General features: G+C 40.8%; 1 non-coding gene across 1 annotated transcript; it reads right to left on the bottom strand.

Annotated features, from left to right (window-relative positions):
• Positions 1–219: 219 nt before the first annotated feature.
• LOC129635640 (U6 spliceosomal RNA) lies at positions 220–326 on the bottom strand. The gene has a single exon (XR_008706400.1). It is a non-coding gene; the product is annotated as a U6 spliceosomal RNA (small nuclear RNA).
• Between the last annotated feature and the right edge of the window lie 13,697 nt (positions 327–14,023).

The following is a 14,023-nucleotide window of genomic DNA, read 5'->3' as shown; positions in this document are numbered from 1 at the left end:
CCCCTTAGGACTGCTTTTACCGTGTCCCACAGGTTTTGGGTTGTTGTGTTTTCATTTTCATTCGTTTCTATGCAAATTTTGATTTCTTTTTTGATTTCTTCTGTGATTTGTTGGTTATTCAGCAGCGTGTTGTTCAGCCTCCATATGTTGGAATTTTTAATGGTTTTTCTCTTGTAATTGAGATCTAATCTTACTGCATTGTGGTCAGAAAAGATGCTTAAAAATATGGAACGCTTCACGAATTTGCGTGTCATCCTTGCGCAGGGGCCATGCTAATCTTCTCTGTATCGTTCCAATTTTAGTATATGTGCTGCCGAAGCGAGCACTCCAGTATCATTTTTAACAGCCCCATAGAACTGCTCCTTACTAAACAATGATTAGTAATAGCGACTAATTCAGGGATAGGTTAATAAATCAAGTGAGTCCAAATGGAGCCATTCCTGGAATTTCTGGTGGAAACACCATACTTTATTGCCAGTTTCCACAGATGGATTTTTAGGATGTTTCAAACGTTGAATTGTTATAAATAGGCTGAGATAAATGAATATTTTTTTTAGCTAAGTCACTGCATACATCCTTAATTATAGTATTTTCTTAGTATGAGATCCTAGAAGTAAAAATTCTGTAGGGAAAGATAGAAATGATATAGCTAGATTTCCTTCAAGAGAGAGTATGCCAAATTATCCTCCCAGGCCTTCAACTGTCTCTTTTTCTTTGCTCCATTTATTATTTTTGGTACATCAGGAAATGCAACCAGATATGTATTTGAGCACAGCTTATTAGCTGACCAAGTAGATACAAGAGGTAGGGATACATTCAAAGAAACCGTGATTTCACAGAAGGGAGATGGCTTGTACAAAGCAGGGTTGGATGGCTTCCATATCTGGACTCAAATGATTACTGTTGGCTCTGCTAGGAGTTGTCTTCTCTCACTTGTAGGATTGGTCCTTCTTCTCTCCTAGGTGGCTGGTGCTCACCTGTCACCTCCTCAGCTAGGTTTCCCTGTCCAGTCAGGTACATCTGTATCCCTGTACCTCTCCCTTGCTTTTTTCCCTCCATAACACTTCTCCCTTCTGACCTGCAAATTACATTTCTGTTTTGTTTGTTCTGTTTCCCTATGTAAAATATAAGGTTCATTTGAGCATGGATCAGTGTTTGCTAACTGCCATCTGTGTGCCGAGCACAGTATAGGCCTCCAATAATATGTTGAATGAATGAGAGAGCCATACTTGACAGCATAGGAAACACTTTGATACACGTGCTATCACTCAATCATCATAACATCCTGAGACATTAAAAGGGTTCATTCCACGCCTGATCTTCCGAAACAGGGAAACTAGATCTTCAAAGGACCAAATGATTTCCCCAAGCTCACGCATACCTCTTCCAACTCCAAGTTCAGCTTTCTTTTCACCTCACTTGGCACCTCACAAAGCACATGGGTACAGGCTCTATCTTTCTTCAAGGAAATCATCATATTCTCTCATCAGCGGAAAAATAGTACAGGTTACAACAGCTGGGCCAGAAACTTCGTAGAATAAAGGGATGGGAGTCAGGAGATATAAATTCTAATGCTGCCTCAGCCTCTGAACCACAGATGCAGTGTCAGTAAACATGTTTCCTCTCTATGGGCCTCATTTTCATCCTTTATCAAATGAGAAGGCCAGATCATATGGTCTGAGGCCTTTTCTAGCTTTACTCATAATGACCTGAAAGGCACATATCTAACCTTGGACCAGTAGATGCTGGCCATCAGTGGAGGCCAGTCCTCCTGCATTTAAATTCATGAACCTAAATTGTTTCAATACATCTTAAAGTCTATAAAGGCCCCAGCGCAAGAAAGTAGGTCATCACCTACACGCTTCCTTATTGCAAGAGAAGGTATCAGGATGAGATACTTGATTTGAGTGTGTAAGCATTTTTTCTACTAGGATTCTTGTAGTCACAAGAGATGGAAACCTGACTCTAACAAACTTATGCAAAATGGGAGTTTATTGGATCACTATCCTGAAAATTTCAGGGGGATGTTAAGCTCTGGTTGGGGCTCGGTAATGGCCTCAAGCAGAGTCATCAGAACTGTCTCTCAGCTCTGCATCCCTCTCTGTTGACAAAGCGGCTGTCAGTTGCTCCCGACTTATATATTATCCTCTCAACTCACTTGAGTCTTCCCAGGATTCCCATAAGAAGGAGCAGGAGTGGTTCTGACTGGCCTGAGTTAGAGGCATCATTCCTCTGAGACAGTCTTTATGGACTGGGAGATGAAAGACAGAGACTGGCAAGGCCTGAATATTGCATCCATCCATGCACCACAGTATTTGGTCTTCTCTCATTCTTGGACTGTAGCCTGCCAGGCCTCTCTATGGGATTCTCCAGGCAAGTATACTGGAATAGGTAGCCATTTCCTTTTCCAGGAGATCTTCCCAACCCAGGGACTGAACCCACACCTCCAAGGTCTCCTGCCTTGCAGGCAGATTCTTTACCTCTGAGCTCTTCTCTCATTCAGACCATATGAACTGAGAGAGGGTAAAAGGAGTTTCTCCCCTTGAAAACAAAGGTACTTACACTAGCAGAAAGTGGGTGTGGACTTGGCAGGAAAAAAGAACAAAAGTTCACTCTTTTGCCAACCCCATGTTTGCTTCCTTCTACCTCTTCAAACAGCTGCAGGATATGGATTTTGTTCTTGTGATGGTTGTTGAGGAATTAGAGTATTTTAAAGTTCATTGGATTATGAACTACTAGGGGAGGCAAGGGAATTCCCTCACTCCCCATAGATATCCAGGGCTTTTCAAACAACACAGCTAGTTGTAACTGCTTTAGAAAAACAGCCAGAAATGCTTGCCTTGGAACTGCCCAGGCTTGCTGGAAACGTGGCAGGATGCAATGGACAGAAATGTGTCTCAGCGAGCTATTAGATGGGTCAGACTACTGATGGCCCTCGTGTGAAGGCCCAAGGAATGAGGCCCAACAGATTCTGTCAGCTTCCTGGGAGCTGGAAGGCTTACCAGTTATAATCTGGAATCTTTAGAAGAGCCAGTTATTCAGGGTCTACAGATTGAGAGGAAGACATTTCCCGTGTCCTGTTTCCCGTTCAAAGACACAGAAAGACAAGCTTTCTACTAACTAATCTCTCTTCCTCACCAGCAAAATTCAAAAACAACTTTAAACATTAAAAAAAATATATTTTTTCTATTCTGTCTTAGTGAGAAAGGACCGATTGTGAAAAAGTGTAGCAGATTGAATGATAGACTGATTTGACCTTCTCCAGTCCTGTATCCAATCATACCTGTTCTCAAAGACCACTGCACATCATGCAGTCTCTAGGCCTTGTGTCAGGCACTGGGAATGCAGAGATAAAAGACTTAGTCCTTGTCTCCTAGGTGGTAATGGTTTCTGATTGAGGTCATCATAGACTGAAGCTTAAGAAACTCTAGGGCTTGAGATCAGGAATTGGCAAAACACAGCTCACGGGCCAAGTCTAGCCCACCATCTATTTTGGTCAATGAAATTTCACTGGAACACACAGTAGCTCATTTTCCTGCATCAATGGTAGGATAGAGTAGCCTAAAATATTTACTGTCTGTAGCTTCCCAGGTGGCACAGTGGGAAACAATCTGCCTGTAATGCATGAGATGCAAGAGACACGGGTTTGATCCCTGGGTCAGGAAGATCCCCTGGGGGAGAAAATGGCAACCCATTCCAGTATTCTTACCTGGAGAATCCCATGGACAGAAAAGCCTGGAAGGCTACAGCCCATGGGGCTGCAAAAAGTTGGAGTGACTGAGTGAGCAACACAGAGCATGTCTTCAGAGAAAGTTTTCCAAGCCCTGACAGAGAGCACAGTAACTGTCCCAGATATGAGGGTGGTGATGGCATCTGAGGAGGTGGTCTGAGAAAGGCAATATCAGAGGTGAGACAGGAGGGATGCAGAGGAGTTAACCAAACAAGCCTGAGAAGTCAGGGGAGGCCAAGGCAGGACTCCTCATGCCAAGACGAGGAGATAAGAGAGAGCACAGAGAGTCCTGGGACAGCTGGAGTGTGGGATCCACAAGAATGGCCAGACCAGAGAAGTACACTGTGGCCACACTATGATTCTTTGGAAGTCAAGAGTCCAGAAAGTGTAAGCAGGTCAGGGGCTGATCAGGTTTCCATTTTTTGAAGCTCACACTGCAGTAGTGTAGAAAAAACGGGTTGAAACAGGACTGCTTCCTTTCCCCCTATTCTCCCTTTCTCCACTTCTCAAAATATTCAGCCCCTTGGAAGCAAGTCAGTATAAATGTCCAAAGCCATCTAGTCTGTACCCTGTTGGCACTGGATACCCCCATAACCTCCTGGCCCATCTGTTCTGGGAGGACCTGGTCCTTTCTCACTCAGGCTACCTCTCCCACAATGCACTGTAGGAAGGAGTATGGGAAATGGAAGGCTTAAGAGGCCATATTCCCAGTTGGCTTGTGCAACCCCCTCAGCCTCCAGACAGAAATGTGAGTGGCGGTAATTGGATAAACAGTTTAATTTAATAGTAACAGAAGAACTGGGCCTAATACAAGGAATCTCATTGTCCTTTTTTTCTCAAAGTGACTTTCCTTGCTATGCACTGTGATGCAGCAAGGCCATTGGCAATGCAGAGAAACACAAGGGATTGATTTTGCCTGGCAAGAAGGTCAGACTGCAAGAAGCAATTTTAATAGTTATTCTATCAAAGAGATGTAGGGAAAAAAAAGAGAGATAGATCAGAACTGGGTAGGGGAGGTCTGAGGGAGGAAGAAGGGAAAGAATATGTGTTTCCTGTTTGTTTTTGGAAGTGAGATATATCTTTACAAAATAATTAATAGCTATCTCTTAATTTCAACCTGAATTAGGTAATTCCTTAATATACTTTGGGCTTTATTTCCTTATTAAAAAAAATCTTGATAAGAGACATATTTTTTACTCCCTTTATTTGTTAAGTTACTAAATATTTTCCAAACTTAAATTTATGAAAATTCCTTCTTTAAGATTTTTAAAATCCTCATCTCCCTAAACAGAGACCTTGAAAACCTAAACTTCTAATTCCAGGCAGGAATTTGTGGCAAAGCCTGGTGTAAACAGGTAAGTTTAACCTTCCTGTCTCTTTTCTCTGTCTCTTAGGTATGAGCCAGACCTTGCATTCAGCTCTCTGGTTCTGATAATTCTTATTTATTATTCAGTCATAACAAAGGTACCAGCCAGTATGGATTTGAATCCTCACCTGAAAAGATCAACAGAAGATGGTCCAGTTCTAAGAAATGGGTATCCAGAGGGGATGGAATCACAATCAGCTGCTGACCTGGCCAAGATTTGTTATTCATTAAGCTGAGACAATACTTTGCCAACAAAGGTCCATCTAGTCAAGGCTATGGTTTTTCCAGTGGTCATGTATGGATGTGAGGGTTGGACTGTGAAGAAAGCTGAGCGCTGAAGAATTGATGCTTTTGAACTGTGGTGTTGGAGAAGACTCTTGAGAGTCCCTTGGACTCCAAGGAAATCCAACCAGTCCATTCTGAAGGAGATCAGCCCTGGGATTTCTTTGGAAGGGATGATGGAAACTTTGGCCACCTCATGCGAAGAGTTAACTCATTGGAAAAGACTCTGATGCTGGGAGGGATTGGGGGCAGGAGGAAAAGGGAACGACAGAGGATGAGATGGCTGGATGGCATCACCAACTTGACGGACGTGAGTCTGAGTGAACTCCAGGAGTTGGTGATGGACAGGGAGGCCTGGCGTGATGCAATTCATGGGGTCGCAAAGAGTTGGACACGACTGAGCAACTGAACTGAAGCTGTTTTTACCGCACTGCTGGCAGTACTACAGCCCTAGCAGACACTGAGAGATGGAAGGTATTTTCAAGATACTTCTTAATTATATGCTCAGAAGTTGGTGAGCAGTGGCAGGAATACCATATCCAACAGTAAAAGTCCTTCTGAGATGATTCTGGAATATACCACCTAGAAGCTTTGACTTTGCCATTTAGACTTCACTTAAGAAACTTGCATTTCCTGCACTGTTTCATTCCTTAAGCCACTGGAGGTGTAGGGAAACAATTCAGGTAACAACAAAATAGCCCAGAGAAAATTTAGGCATGTATGAACCAATTTCAACCCTTGACTGAGACACCTTGTCTATATCCTTTTCCCTCAACTTTCCTTCTGCTCCTCTTTTTCTACACAACATGGGGTCAGAAGGGTTCTTAGGAGAAGAATAAAGGAATGCTATTTGCTGTTTGCTATGGAATGAAATAAAGGCTTCATTGTTGAACAGACTCAAGAACTCAGGTTCTGAAGTGACATGTGCAGACGTGCAACTCCCCATTCCTTTGTGTACAATCTCAGTGAACATTGGGCAAGCGATTTCCCCTTTCTGAGCCTCAGTTTTATCACCTATAGCATGATGAGGGTGGTAGTCCTGACTTGACAGTGTTGAGATGATTCCATAACGTAACGGTCAGCTCTATGCCTGGGTATTGTAGTTCTAGTCTGAAAATCAAATAACTTGCACACAATGATACTTGTTATAAGGTGAGCATGTTATAGAGCTGTGGGCACTGTTCTGTCACCAACATCACCAAGTTGCTCCATCCATCCCTCCATCAGACACATGTGAATCACTTCTTATGTCTAAGTCATGGTGAATGGCAGCAGATGGGAGGCAAATGATGAGTGGTTGGTAGGCTGTAAGTGGAGAGAACAAGTAGTAGACTGTGGCCTGAGTTTTAATTCAGTAAATATTTACTCAACTCAAAGCACACACCAGGTATGATAATTGTGTGTAAAACGTCATGGAAGACATATATGATTACTGCCCCCAAGGACAGAATTCTTATAATTAGGATTTAGGACAGATTTTAAAGTGTAGGAAGGATATTCTGGTATAGAAAGAAAAGCCAGGAGAAAACCAGGGAGATGCAGATGGAAGTGCAAGTATATACTTTACATTCAGTTAGACATCAAGCCTGGCTCTTAAACTGTCTTCTCTGTCATCTCTGCATAGTGAAGTGCCACCTAGTATCCACCTTTCATGTTCCATCCTCTGAGAGTCTTTCAGCATCATCGAAGGCAGATAGAAGGGCTCTCTCTCTTCTCTAAGTTAATACACTGTCAGTATAAGTATAAGGTTCCTATGGCACTTACTATGAACTACTTTGATTATTTAGATTGGCTGTCCATGCTGATCAAATTTCACTTGAAAATGTCTGTCATGACTCAGTGCTTCTTGAATCATGGCAGTCACACAGTTGAACCGAAAAATCAAAAGCGGCATTCGCCTATCCAGACTACCATGGGCTTACAAACACAGCTGTATATAAATTATGAAATCAAAAACTATTTACCTTTTCTTCCCAACACATTACTGCTACAGTATTCCGATGGAGACTCAACAAGGGAAATTCAACAGGACACCAGGAGGTGCAGCTGTGTTTCTAAATGCCGCACAACGCTTGAATAATCCAGAGTTTACATTAAATACCTCTCAGTATTAACAAGATGCAGGATAAATTGTTTGCTGACAAAGCCTATGCCTTTGGATAGGATGAACTCTTCGCGGTAGCTTACATTTTTACACTGGCAAAGCAAGCCATCACAGCCAACACCCTTGGCGGCCTGGAGACTGTTTATCTTTCTAAGAATCCAGGTACAACCAGGCAGCTGAAACTGTTCAAATACAGTCCAGAAACAGGCCAAGTGTTTCATTTCTGCCATAGGGATCAGAATCTTGGTTCTCAATTTGCAAACACTAAGGGTGTTTGTTTTCATCTTCTTAGAAGACAAATGTAGTTTACTCTTTCAAGAGGATCTTTTAAAGCCATTCATTGCCTTTGTGGAGAAGGCAATGGCAACCCATTCCAGTGCTCTTGCACGGAAAATCCCATGGACGGAGGAGCCTGGTGGGCTGCGGTCCATGGGGTCGCTTCGAGTTGGGCACGACTGAATGACTTCACTTTCCCTTTCCTGCGTTGGAGAAGGAAATGGCAATCTACTCCAGTGTTCTTGCTTGGAGAATCCCAGGGACGGAGGAGCTTCCCTCTATGGGGTCGCACAGAGTCGGACACGACTGAAGTGACTTAGCAGCAGCATTTCCATTGACTTTGAATAGAAGTTGCAGAGAAGGACCAGTAATGTTTAAAAACTGGGTTCCTTTTGTGAGTAAGTGGGCTTAAGACCATGTGCTAATATTATGAGGCATTCAAGGGAATTCCCAGGTTCTCATCTAGGAGCTGAGCTAGGTTGGCAGAGGCTGGTCATGTTTGATGAAGAAAGATCATCTCAGTGGATTTACTTCTGTGTCCAGATAAACTGATGTGTCCAGCAAAATTGTTGTGATCTTTCATGGACTTTACTCGCACAGACTTGGACGTACCATTAACTAATTTAGAGACAGCTAAAAAAACTAGATAGGCAGTATAATATTTAATTCTCCTGGGTCTTTATTTTGTTTTTTTCCCATTTGACTTAGCAAGATAAAGGCAAAAGATTCCCGAATGTATGCCCCATCTCTTAAGCTACCCTGGTGGCATTTACATACAACTGAAAAATGCTATAAATCCTTCTTAATCTTCTAGCTGGTGAATTGCTAGAAGAAGCTGGAATACTTTATTTTGGCCCGGTCCCAGCTCCATTTAAAATGCCAGACACAGCAGGGCTGAATTTGTTCATGTTCACTTGAGGACAGGGAGGCAGAGGAAGTTGTGTAAGGGAGTTGAAATGGATGTGGTGAGGGGGTAGGACCTGGGGGAGGGCCACAGCAAATTCCTAACAAAAGGTAGTTTATTTGTTCCACCAAATAGGCCTTTCAAGAAAAGGCCATTTCTAACCTGCAGCAAGTTTAACAACTGAATGGAGATTGCAAAGATAGGGAATTGTTTTGCGTTTCCAATTCATTGAACTTGGAGCATCTGATCTTACTGTTAAATTCACCAAGGAAAAAGTAACCCACCTCTCCAAAGTGAAGATAACTGAAGGAGGAAAAAAAAAAAAAGATGATAAGGGTTGTATTCAAAAAGGAGTAATACAATGCAGAAGAAAGAAATTAGGTTTTATCTCATGTCATATATAAAATCAAATCAAAATGGATGGAGAGGTTAAATGTAAGACCAGAAAAACTCCTTGATATTGGTCTGAGCAATGATTTTTTGGGGAAGGGTGTGCTACATAGCACAGGCAATAAAAAAATAGACAAATTGGTTGCATCAAATTAAAAAGCTTCTGAACAGCCAAGGAAACAATTAACAGAGTGAGGAGATAACCTATAGATGGGAGAACATATTTGCCAACCACACATATGAAGGACAGGGAAGCCTGGTATGCTGCAGTTCATGGGGTCACAAAGAGTCAGATGCGACTTAGAGACTGAACAATACCACCACCATATAATAAGGGGTTAATATCCAAAATACAAAGGGAACTCAAACAACTCAACAGCAAGAAAATAACCTGATTTTAAAAATGGACAAAGGACCTGAATAGACATTTTTTACAAGAAGGCAAATAAATGGTCAATAGATATATGAAAGGTGTGGAACATCACTAATCATCAGGAAAATCCAAATCAACACCAAAATGTGATGTCACATCACACCTGTAAAAATGGCTATTATCAAAAAGACACAAGATAACCAGTGTTTTTGATGATGTAGAGAAAAGGGAATCTTTGTATATCACTGGTAGGGATGTACATTGGTACAGCTGCTACAGAAACCAGTATGGTGATATCCCCCCAAATTATAAACAGAACCATCATATGACCCAGCAAATTCACACTTTATGAAGTCAGTATATCAAAGAGATACTACACCCATGTTCACTGCAGCATTATTCACAACAGCCAAGACATGGAAACAACACGCATACACATACATTACGGAATAGTACACAACCACGAACAAGATGGAAACCCTGCCACTTGGACCTGGATGACAATATGCTAAGAGAAATAAGCCAGACACAGAAACGAAATTTCTGTATGGTCTCACTTATACATGGACTCAAAAACAAGGTCAAAATCATAGAAACAGAGAGCAGAACAATGGTTACTAGCAGCTGGTAGGGGTAGGGAAAATGGGGAGATGTTGGTCAAAGAGTATAAATTTGTTAATTGTGCCAGATGAGTAAGTCTAGAAATCTAATATAGAAGAGTGATGACCATACCTAATAATGCTGTACTGAACACTGGTAATATGCTGAGAGAATAGATTCAGTACACTCACCTCACTCAGAAAAGCGGTACCTGTGATGGGAAGACACATTAATTATCTCAACTATAGTAATGATTTCACAATATATTTGTATATTAGATTATATTGTACACTTGAAATATTTACAATTTTTCTTTAAAAAATTAAAAATAATTAAAGGGAGTAAGATGGGATATGGAGAACCTTTAAGTGATATTCATATGTGTGTGTGTGTGTATATATATATATATATATATATATTTAAATATACATGTATATTTTTTAAAGACCTACATTTAGGTCTTTGGTGTGCTACCAACTAGCTTCTAAGTGACTACAAGTCACTACTTTGACCTTGAGTGACTGTCCTTGAATTTCATTTTCCATAACTGTAATTGTGCCAACTGCACAGAGTTGTTGTGAGGTTGCAATTAAATACTATGGGTACCATGCCTGCTATATTCTATGCTCCTATCAATAAAAAGCTTTAAAAATTATATTAGGCATGTTAATATCATGGATGACAAACAGGTTTAATTTCTAACTAATTTTTAGTTATGACTGCCTAGAATATGTTTGGCATGACTGTGACTAGGCTTGGCAGAGTAGGGTGATTGATTATTGATGTCTGCTACTGGCACCAAATGAGGGATGTATTTGCCATCCAGAATCCAGTGAAAAGGTCACAGAATGTCAGAAGACCTGGTCTTTCAGCCTCCAATTAGCTGGGAAACGTGGGAACATCTTTTATTCCCTCTGGCCCTCATTTTCTCTAATGTAAAATGAATGAGCAGAACTTTATGATCTCTTAGGTCTTTTTGAGTCTGAATATTCTGATTCTAACCTAGAAAATATTATTACTGCTTCACAGGTTTGGAATGTTAATAAGATTCTTAAAAATGCTTTGCATTAAGTACATTTACATATGAGAAGTTGTTCTATGGCCCTGTTTTGAAGAATATTCACCATCACCCATGTAAGAGTTTGTAGGTCTGTAAGTGAAGTAACATTTGAATCTTTTCTTACCTGCTGTGTGCTCTTATTTTCACCAAAATCTCTCTTGGCCTCAATTTAGTCACCTGAAAAATGAAAGAAAAATTATTTCTGTACCCTCCTGATCCTCTGAGATGTGGAGCCAATGAAGAAGGACATGTTTCATCAGTACTTTGAACTTGTTAGAAGGCAGACCTTATGTAACTCTAAAGGAGAAGTATTTATGTAAAAATGTTCTCCCGATGTGATGCACATTAATATCCATTTGCTATACTATGACTTTATTACAACAGAGTAACACTTTCAAAAGGAAAAGGACATTGGTTTAGAAAACCCAGACTTCATCATTTTCCCTTTGAGTTTCCCTTTCCGTTTGTGTAAATCCTACAGTCTCCAAAGTTAAAAACACAATCAAAGCTTAAAGATGCTTGGTGTTGAAGCAATCGGCATGGTAAAAATGGCCTCCATAGGAGTATATATACACTTGCTACTTCAATCAACGTAAAACCAACTCACTGTTGAAAATGTGCAAAAATCAGTCAACATTATCTTGAAATATCTAGGTGCCATAAATATTAAGTTATGACAACTGACGCTAGTGCAAGATTCTGTTCCTGTGGACAAAACCACAACATGAAAGATAGCCCATCATTCCTCAAAGCCAACTTTCCTAACAATGACTGAATCAATGAAAGGAAAAAAAAGATGCCCTGACTTTCACTGTAGACCTACTTCTAGAACAGAGAAGACATGCCTAGCCAGGTAAACAGAACAAATGTACTTCCTCTTGATCAATATGAATCAAGAACTTTAGCACGGAAATAAAAGAAAACAATTTCCACCATTTATTTTATCCAAATGTATTTCTTTCTTTGCCTCTTCATGGTAGATTCTGAGCAGTAATGATGAGAATGGCTGAAATGACTACTGCAACAAGTTTTGAGAAAAGACCTCCATTTGTCTGTTTCATTTGAGATGTCAATATGACAGATTCAAGAGAACAAGGCAAGTAAAACAAATGTGTATATGAAGATTTTCAAAGAACATGTCCAATAAACTGATCTAGTACTCTTGACAGACTGCTCTCCCTTCCTCCCCCAGCCCATCCTTTGAGGTTATCCAAAGAGGCCAGAGTGTGGAGAGTGAGACTGTGTGAACAGATTGACAAAGAGGCTTTGTGGGTGAGAGTTCCTGCATCTTGTGTGACTCTTCATCTTGTTTGTGGTTTTCTTTTGTTTTTGGAGGAAGGGAAGGCATTCTACCATCTAACCCAGAGTCAAGAAACTGCAATCTGCAAGTCAGATCTGGTGTACTGCCTGGTTTGGTACAGTCATGAGTTCATAATGGCTTTTACATTTGTCAAATGTAAAATGTGCAGGGGAATTATAAATAATTTGTGACCAATGAAAGTTCACTGTAACTCAAATTTCAGTGTCCATAAGTAAAATGCTACTGAAGACACCCACCCAATATTTAAATAACATTACCTATGGCTGCTTTGGCACTACAATAATGGAGGGTTCATCTTTATAGAAGTTTGCAGACCTCTGGTTTTACCAGAAGTCTGCTGGAAGGAGGTTTCATGACACAGTTGAAGAACTTTGAAATGTGTCCCCTGTGTTTGAGAGATTTAGATGACTGATGTCTGATTCAGGGCTGAATCAACAAACAAAAAGGTCTGAATCCCAACAAAAATGGCCTGTAGCCCAGGAACTGCCTCCTTCCAGGGAAACCAAAGGCCAGAGAAGGGTCGCCCAGCTGCTCTGGTACAAGCTCTGGGAGAAGGCTGCTGTGCTGCATGTTGGGGAATGGATGCATGAGCATTTCCTAAGGATAAGATTTGGGACATATGAGAGAGCACTGGTGTGGAAGTGCTGCCTTTTTGGCTGCCTGGGAAGAACAAGAGGAAGAAGCAGAGTTGGATGTGCTCCCCTGGAGGCCTAAGAGTTAAGGACACATTCACAAGGGACCATCTGAAAGAGCCATTGCTTTACTTTTTTGCCAGTGCTGAAGTTGCCTGGCCAAGTACCAGCCTTTCTATCCTGCTCTGAGACAGAATTTAACAAAGAGAAGGTGACAGGGAAGGCAAGAGGTGACAAAAGCTAGTCATTCCCTATCCATTCTCTGCAGCTTTAAGATTACCTTCACTAATCTGAATTAAGTTTAAAGAGATAGTGGAAATGGAGAGCTTTGTTTTATTAATGGCGGGAGCCATGCATATCCAATCTTCCATTTACAGGATTTAACTGATCAGTTCCAATATACCAGGGCTCTATAGCATATTGTCATTTATTATGACAACTCTATGAGACTGATATTAATATACCCATTTTATGGGTGAAGAAATTAAGGTTCAGAGTTTGAATGATATACCCAAGGTCTCATGCCATTGAGTGGCAGAGCCAGGATTTAGTCTATTGGATGTTCAAATGCATCCTCTTTTCATTGTACCTTGGGGAATTTTATCTTAGAAATTATAGTTTTGATGCTATATTTGTATCCAGAGCCCATAGTGTGCATCATGCACTATTGCTGTGAAGAAATAAACATTCAGTCAAGTTAACTTAAAAGACAGGGGTGTATTTCAATGTTCACTGAAGCACTAGTTACACTAGCCAAGACATGGAAGCAACCTGAGTGTCCACAGACAGATGAATGGATAAAGAAGATGTGGTATACATATACAATGGGATATTACTCAGCCATAAAAAAGAATGCAATAATGCCATCTGCAGCAACATGGATCGACCTAGAGATTATCATACTAAGTGTAGTAAGTCAGAGAGAGAAAGACAAATATCATATGATATCACTTATCTGTGGAATCTAAAAAAATGATACAAATGA

The sequence above is a fragment of the Bubalus kerabau genome, chromosome 20, assembly GCF_029407905.1.
Source record: "Bubalus kerabau isolate K-KA32 ecotype Philippines breed swamp buffalo chromosome 20, PCC_UOA_SB_1v2, whole genome shotgun sequence".
Taxonomy (NCBI): domain Eukaryota; kingdom Metazoa; phylum Chordata; class Mammalia; order Artiodactyla; family Bovidae; genus Bubalus; species Bubalus kerabau.
This window is presented reverse-complemented; position numbering and strand designations above follow the sequence as displayed.